General features: G+C 37.8%; 1 protein-coding gene across 5 annotated transcripts in view; it reads left to right on the top strand.

Moving 5' to 3' along the window:
* Nucleotides 1–531: 531 nt before the first annotated feature.
* Nucleotides 532–9,016, top strand: part of LOC119784310 (cyclin-dependent kinase 17-like) — a 61,565-nt gene continuing 53,080 nt past the window's right edge. For 2 of the 5 annotated variants that reach the window (XM_038286292.1, XM_038286290.1), the window contains exon 1: nucleotides 532–878. The gene's annotated coding sequence lies outside the window, so the exon portion shown is untranslated. The remainder of the gene's footprint in view (nucleotides 879–9,016) is intronic. The other 3 variants (XM_038286291.1, XM_038286294.1, XM_038286295.1) reach the window with 3 other exon arrangements.

Here is a 9,016-nt window from a genome sequence, read left to right as displayed (position 1 = left end):
GTGCCATGTCATTTTGAGTCTTGACGTAATTTCTTAAGTCCGCCAATTATTTCTTTGACAAAAAACAGCAATTAGGAAATGTTGCCTTCGCGTGTTTGCAAAACAAACAAACAAAAAAAAGTAAATAAATAAATAAAACTAAAGGAATTTTCTTGTTAAGTTGTTCTGGAAAAAAACCCTTGTTGTGTTATTTACACATGTGCACAACAATAAAACCAGATTAAATTAAATAAACTAAAATATATGGTTTAAAAACACTATGAGTTGGCTTTTGTTGGGTTTTAAGCTACTAAGTATGTCTTCCTCATGACAGAAAACCAGTTGTAGAGAACTTAACTTCCTTACTCTCCATTTAGTTGCATAATTAAATAAAGATTGAGTTTAATTAAGTAAGTGTGCCTCTCACATTATTCCATCTGACCCTACTTTATATTTAAATAGAGAGGGTCTGCTAGGTGGGGGAGGATGTTACAGACTCTCCCTTAAACACACACACACCCACGCACACGCACACCCCTTGCGGTGTTTTCCGGGATCACGCTTCTGCCTCCACTCGGGATCCACGCAGCAGCAGCAGCAGCGATATGGCTGATCATCACCGGACGGGACGAAGCTGCGTTTGAACGAAACTTTGGCCTGATTGTGTTTTAACATTGATCCATAATGCGCTCTGTCGGGGGACAGGACGCCAATAAACATCGGTTAACGCTGGGATAGAAAATCCCGGACGGGTTTAGCGAGCAGTTTGCTGGTTTGATTTGCATTTTTACAGCAAACTATTTGGAGGAACTTGTCGCAGTGGCTTTCAGTCCCAGCGTGCTGCCGGGATTAGCACACAGAGGCGGAACAATAGTCTCCTGCGGCAGGAACACAAGCAGGTCGGTGTGGTTTGTTTATATTTGGCTCACTGCCTGTTTTCAAACTCTAATAGGTACTGAAACCATTGCTGTGCTCCTCACCTCACTGACATTGCAGGTGTATGCTCATTATTACTCTTGCTGATTTTGATTTGTTGTAACGCAGTTTAATGGGGAGTTTCTGCGTGTTTAAATGATGGGAATATTTAAGCGCTTTTCCTCAAATCCCAACAGAATCGCGTTAAATCAGTCGCTCCATTCAGAGGTTTCGATAGTCGCAGATACTGTGACTACAGCAGTCAAAGTCCCTGGAGATTTCTCATACTTTCCCCCCTCATTTTTTTTTTCTTAAATGCTGTAATTTTCAATGAAAGGTCTTTTCCCCAGGGGTTTCCCTGCTTCCTGCTCGGCAGTGGAACTTTTCCTCTGCCCTGACTGATCCTCCTCCTCCCGGATACTTGCGTCAGGAAAACACGGGGAGATACGAACTGACCGAAAGCGAAAAAATGCCTGGAAGGTGGAGGAATCTCCACCAGCCCATGGCTGAGGTGAAAACATGAAACGCTGCGGTTTTTTTTTTTTTTTTTTTCCTTTGGCTCCTAATTATCCGCGCTTCCTCCGGTCATGTCATGTTAGATCTGCGGGACGTGCGCCTGCGGATGTGACGGGCTGTTCAGTGCTGCAGTCCTGCGGTTCCTTCACTAACGTCCATATTAGGCCCATATATACATCCAAGCAGAGGCGCAGCCAGAACATTTTAATAAGGGTGGCCAAGCAATCAATGGCCTAACTATCAAGCAGAGACTGCAGTTGCTTAGGGGCCCCCGACCTCTTAGGGTCCCCGTCACAGACACCTGGTGGGTCCCTTACACAAATGTGAACTATGTAATGGTTCCTCTTTTACTCACCTGATGTTAAAATGACTGACCGGACCTTATTTATACCTTCTTCTTACAGAGATGTATAATTTTCTCTTTACCCCATAAAACACAAAATCTAGTTCTGAAAAGAGGATGAATTCAGTACGTATCATTCTTAATGTTAGTATATTGATGTGCATAATTAACCACAGTGTTTTGTATTGTCAAGTAATTGTTAATATATAAAAAAATGAAATGTTTTGCCTCTGCATTAGAGGGAAAAAAATGGGAGGGGAGGCCAATGATTGGCTAAAGGTGGCGATGGCCACCCCTGGCCCCCCATCTAGCTCTGCCTCACATCCAATAAGCCATAGTGGTGTTATTATACACGTTGCATTCATTAGACCATAATATATATATATATATATATATATATATATATATATATATATATTTATATATATATACACTATATTGCCAAAAGTATTTGCTCACCCATCCAAATTATTGGAATCAGGTGTTCCAATCACTTCCATGGCCACAGGTGTATAAATTCAAGCACCTAGGCATGCAGACTGTTTTTACAAACATTTGTGAAAGAATGGGTCGCTCTCAGGAGCTCAGTGAATTCCAGCGTGGAACTGTGATAGGATGCCACCTGTGCAACAAATCCAGTCGTGAAATTTCCTCGTCCTAAATATTCCACAGTCAACTGTCAGCTGTATTATAAGAAAATGGAAGTGTTTGGGAACGACAGCAACTCAGCCACGAAGTGGTAGGCCACGTAAACTGACGGAGCGGGGTCAGCGGATGCTGACGCGCATAGTGCGAAGAGGTCGCCAACTTTCTGCAGAGTCAATCACTACAGACCTCCAAACTTCATGTGGCCTTCAGATTAGCTCAAGAACAGTGCGCAGAGAGCTTCATGGAATGGGTTTCCATGGTCGAGCAGCTGCATCCAAGCCATACATCACCAAGTGCAATGCAAAGCGTCGGATGCGGTGGTGTAAAGCACGCCGCCACTGGACTCTAGAGCAGTGGAGACGCGTTCTCTGGAGTGACGAATCGCGCTTCTCCATCTGGCAATCTGATGGACGGGTCTGGGTTTGGCGGTTGCCAGGAGAACGGTACTTGTCTGACTGCATTGTGCCAAGTGTAAAGTTTGGTGGAGGGGGGGATTATGGTGTGGGGTTGTTTTTCAGGAGCTGGGCTTGGCCCCTTAGGGCTTGGCCCCTTAGTTCCAGTGAAAGGAACTCTGAATGCTTCAGCATACCAAGACATTTTGGACAATTCCATGCTCCCAACTTTGTGGGAACAGTTTGGAGCTGGCCCCTTCCTCTTCCAACATGACTGTGCACCAGTGCACAAAGCAAGGTCCATAAAGACATGGATGACAGAGTCTGGTGTGGATGAACTTGACTGGCCTGCACAGAGTCCTGACCTCAACCCGATAGAACACCTTTGGGATGAATTAGAGCGGAGACTGAGAGCCAACACATCTCGTCCAACATCAGTGTGCGACCTCACAAATGCGCTTCTGGAAGAATGGTCAAAAATTCCCATAAACACACTCCTAAACCTTGTGGACAGCCTTCCCAGAAGAGTTGAAGCTGTTCTAGCTGCAAAGGGTGGACCGACGTCATATTGAACCCTATGGATTAGGAACGGGATGTCACTTAAGCTCATATGTGAGTCAAGGCAGGTGAGCAAATACTTTTGGCAATATAGTGTATATATGAGTGCGTTATTTATATTGGTGCTTCTTTTGGCTCCACACAATTATTTGACTACAATTTAACTAGTTTAATCATTAAGTTAACTTAAATATTTAGAGCTGGTTTAACTATAGACTTAAAGGTATGTTTTATCAACATATTAAAACCCTGCAATAACAAAGAAATAAAAGCATCTGGTTTGTCATTAAGGCACTCAGTAATGAAAGAAGACGTCACACATTTGACCTAAAACTCCCAAGATTCATTGACAAGGAATTCTTCAGGGTCAGGAAGTTTCACAGTGCTGACTCTACACTAGCTCAGGTTAATTAAACATTAGGATTCAGGCCATAGTACAGAAACTCTTTATTACATGTCTGAATGCGGTTTTTAATTTTCTTGAGTTTGTAGTTACATTCACAAAAAAAATGGTTAAAAGTCTCATGTTTCCTTTTTTGTCAGCAAGATGATTTGTTACTAACATAAACAAGCTAATGCTATTAGAAATAAGTAATTAAAAATTATATATATAAACAACAAAACAATGGTCAATATTTGAGTTAAAGTAATGTACATTTCTTCTTAAAGGTTTCTATTTATATTTTCCATGTCCAATAGTTTTGTTGACATTTGATTTGTAAAGATAGAAAGAAAAAATAGATTTAATGGCTGATATTTGATACCCTCTAAAGCTCATTTTTACAGTGTAATCCAGTTTCATATAAGATATGCCCTTTTATCCAATAAAAAGAATAGATTAGAATAGAAATAACCTTTATTGTCCCTCAGTGGGGAATTTCTCATGTCCCAGCAGCAAAAGGCACTAATGGAAGCATATTTGCTGATGCACACTAAGGTAAAAATCATGAAAAAAAATTTAGAATGGCTTACAATGCAGCTTGGAATAATTTGCAACACAATAAATAAAACTTTGCACAGCTTTTAGTTATCGATGGAATAAGCAAAAAGTAATAGAAGTGTGCAAATGAGTAGCTTATTCTTATGTGCAAAACTTGTTCTATATATTTAATAAAACTAACCAATTTATTTACAGCTTTTATAAAAAATGTATTGAATGCATTAGGAGGAGTGATTGTTATAAAGTCTAACAGCTGGGAGGAAGGAGCTGTGATGGTGCTTTTTTGTGCATTTCAGTGTGTCACTGAAATAGCTCTCCAGCCATGCAATAGGTTATGGTATGGTATGGGAGATATCGACCTGACAGGGATGTTAATACTGCTAACATCAAACTGCAGTACAGATAGGGGCATGGTGGCCATCTGGATTTCCAAATAACTGGTCCTTTCTAAGGTTGAGCCAGCTGGCTGGTAGTTGGAATGTTTGGTTTTTAACCCCAGAAAGCGCAGCGTCACAGCTGCAGGTGGCACAGTGCACTAAACTAACAAACATTTTCCCTGGTAGAGGGGCCAACATTAGAGCGACTGGAATATACCAGGCCTGTGATTTAAACTGGACCATGCAGCATGGCTGCAGTAGGTTAGCGAGCACTACAGTTTTATACAGTGGCTTATAGAGAGTTTATGTTACATGTTCAGGAAACGCAGAAAAATCAAGGCAGTCCATCAGCGACGCTACAGCATACATGTATAAATAATTAATTAGCTGTATCAGTTAAAATTTAAAAGTATCTACATTGACTGACCAGATAAAAAGCTAGGTTATCTTATATTGCTTTTTGTGTTGTATTTGTGTTCTAACACTGAATTATTTGGACCTATAAAGTGTATCGTTGTTACTGGTATTTTATATTTGGGGTGATTAGGAGGAGAAGAGACCAGTAAGAAGGAACAGGAGACAGGAGGAGGAAATGGATATGAAAGCTAAAAGGGAGAAGAATGGGAAATAGGTGGAGATTGATGAGGAAGATGAGGGTAAGATGCAAGGAAGTGGAGCTAAAACCGTCAAAAAACAGCCTTACATGAAGGTGCAACATGGAGAAATTATTTGGCAATAAGTGTATTTATGAAATTCTGTATCACCTCATAAGAGCCAAGAGTTGTTGTCCATACCTTATTGATAGTTGTCTTTATTATATTTATTTTAATTATTCCATAATTATAACAAAAACAGCAAATTTTAAAGGAATTATCAAATAACTTTAATCTAACAATGTTTTCAAAAAGGGAGAAGGAAGAAGTTAATCTGTGTTAATCTGAAAACGGGCAATCATTGCTAGCTTATCTTTCATAGTGGATGCAGTGGCGCCTCTTGCTGGGTTGGATAAGGGATTTCCACAGCTGGCCACATTATGTGAGGCAGGCAGGGGTCAATAGGCACTGAGGGGTGGCGGAAAATTAATAGGCACCAAAAATATCTTATGGTTAATCTAGACTGATGAAAATAAACCAACAGGAAAATGAACACATACAACTTCTGTATTTTCATACTAAATCACAGATATATCGACAGCAGAGCTCCTCTGGCAAAGCATTCTAGGATATATCTGCTCGTCTAGTGACCATGGATGATCACTACTACTCACTACTAGGGTTGTCAAAAGTATCGATACTCAAAAAAGTATCGATACTGAGATGTTGTATCTGGATACAATACTCATTTTCAAAAGTATCGATACAGTGCTACCACCAGTGGCACCTAAACAGTCATTCACCTAAAGTGCAGAATAGAGGAAAATGCACTTTCAGAACACTGTGTGATTGAATAATTCTGTGCACTTTTCAGTTTCACATTTTTTTTGTAACAAGTGCATCTGCTGAGAATTATTTTTGTTTCTTAACCAGTTTGGCTAGTGTCATTGTTATGTGTGCAAAGCATAGTCAAGTAAGGAAAACTTAATTTTGATTTTGTAAGTTTTTTACCAAGCTTGCTTAATATTGTGCACAGCAAACAACCTCTAAATATTATTCTTATTGTTTATTGTATTTATTTATTGTATTTTTATTATTAATGAAATTTTCTAGTGAATTTTGGAGTCTTTGTTTTTATCCTTGTGGTATCGAAAATGATATCGAGTATCGAATATTTTCCTTAGTATCGGTATTGAGTTGAAAAGTTTAGTATCGTGACAACCCTACTCACTACCACTTTTTTTCATCCGCTAGACGTTCGGACACTCATCTAAAATGGCATAACCACTATATAGTGCCCTTTATATTTGATAGGGCAGGCATTCATACACAGCCGTGGTATAAATTATAAAGAGAAATAAGTTTTAATGTGGGTTTCTATAATGTAATGAAGATAAAGTTAAGCGCTTAATGTTAGAACTAAATTTGTTTGATTTATGCATACATGCCAACATTTTCATATTTTTTTGTTGACGTTATTAACACATTTTGACTTCAGTGTATGTTTTTATTACTGGTTTTGTTTGAGCAAAGACGCACTGCTGATAGTGCTAGATTAAAAACATCTCTCTGCCTTGCAATTTTCCAATCTTTTCTTATGTTTTGTCATACAATAACAATCTATTTTGAGCTTCATGTGATGGATTATGAACCATTATCTAATTTCCTGAAAAAATGTAAAGCTAAAAAAGTATGGCTGCCTGCATCAACACACCTGGCAGCACAAGGGGAGCAGGGTAATGCTGGAAAAGCTGAAGAAAGTCAAAGTTCACAGAGGGAGCAATTAGCCATGCAATCAAAATAGATTTTTTTTTTTTATTGAGGACTTGCTTGAAGAAAGCCATTGTTATGAGACACCTCAGAAATTGTATTATATGCAAATTTTACACATTAAGTTTGCCAAGCCAACCTTATTGATGATAAGCTATTGATGACCAGCCTTTAAAACATATCTGATTGAGGCGAGCGTCCCATTTAAGTCCTCATATTCAATAATTGCTTTGATGAAATTATCTTGTTTTATCAACTATGAAACATTCAGTTTGCGATTTGACAGATCCATTAACATAGAACATTGGGACTATTTATTTTGGTATAGGATTAGAAGAACGGGTAATGATCAGGTCACATTATTCTGTCTCTATAAAGCCATCGTCATTGTGACATTAAAAGGATCCCATTAACTGTAGCACCAGCCTCATTCATATTGTTGTCTACCCACAACCACAGCTAAAAATCAGCCGATTAGGACACATTAATCTGCACTCCTTTCAAATGGCAAATTTCTTCGATTCTTCTTTTGATTTTGGATAAATATAAACAACAAGCTGGTGAGAATTGAGTTCTCTTCACTTAAATTTTTTTAGTTAAACCGAATACTGCATTGTATAATGTAGTCATATATTTGTATTAATTTCATGCAACATATACAGTAAATGTTTTAGGATTTTGCTTGCATGAAATTTCAAAGGCAACTATTTTTTTTAATCATCTTAAAAACAGCTTGAAAAGAATTATAACATACACTGCAAAATGCATTAAGTTGACTTCATACAAATATGCACATTTCTTTAAAGAAATACACTTATGTAAACTTAAAAACATTTTGGTATATGCATGTTATACACATTAGCTTTGCACAGTTAATTTGATAATTTTGAGTAGACCTAATATTAATGAGAAACACATTTTTTGGAAAGTAGCCTTAGTTTATCTTCTTGCTATGCATATTTCCCTAATATACCGGTATTTAGATGTTGCTCATGTTATTCAATACCTTTTAGACAACGTATTACAACTCTGTTTTAGTGAAGTATTGAAATTAGTCTCATTAAGCCATTATCACAACATCATTACATCTTATAGATTTTAGTGTGCTGTATAATAATGAATGGATCTCATTAACTGCAACATCAACATTAATCATGGTATTGTCTGCCCTCATCCATGGCATAAAAAAATCAGCCAATCAGGAAGCACTGATTTGCACAAGTCTCCACCTCTTTCAAATATTGACATTTTATATGTGGACTGGACCTATATAATTTAAGTATCAAGATTTTTTTTTCAGTTCACAGCCCTCTTTTAGAGTAAGTATGAACAACAAATTAAAGAGAATTGAGTTTTGCTCGCTTAAAGTTTTTAATAAAGTTTTGTTTCACGTTGCAGCAGAGATCAACCAATACAGTATTTTAAAAGCTGCTATAGTTTATGTTTACGCGAGTCCTACCGATCCCTGATATGTACTGCCAACTTTTTTGCGGGACCTTTTTTAAAGCCAGTGTTACTTTCTCTTCCTCCATTTACACAATTAAAACATTACACAATGAAAAAAACTTTACAGCAGTTTCAATATAAATGAAAAAAGAAACATTTAACATAAAAGTCAAAGAAAGATTTGATAATATAATGCAAATGGTGGGAGCGCTAATCCATGCTCCTTATATGGATGCTGAACAGGCTAATGAATCAGCCAATGCATGCATTCATTGGCCAACACTGATAAAAGAGAAAAAATTCTAATATCAGCAAAAAATATTAGCCAACCAATATATCACTCTCTCTCTACAGTATAAAGCAAAAAATCTTACAGATTAGTTTAGACATATGATGTCACCGTCACAAGTAGGGCCGAACTATTAATTGCATTTGCAATATGACCACAGTTAAAAAAAAAACTAGTTACAAATCCCACAGAAACTGCATTTTTTGCTCATGTTAACCAGAATAATATGCTTACTTTCTCCCTCTACTCC

The sequence above is a fragment of the Cyprinodon tularosa genome, unplaced genomic scaffold (assembly GCF_016077235.1).
Source record: "Cyprinodon tularosa strain WSP-4 unplaced genomic scaffold, ASM1607723v1 ctg223, whole genome shotgun sequence".
NCBI lineage: Eukaryota > Metazoa > Chordata > Actinopteri > Cyprinodontiformes > Cyprinodontidae > Cyprinodon > Cyprinodon tularosa.
The sequence above is the reverse complement of the archived record's forward strand: the minus strand, read 5'-3'. Positions and strand labels throughout refer to the sequence as shown.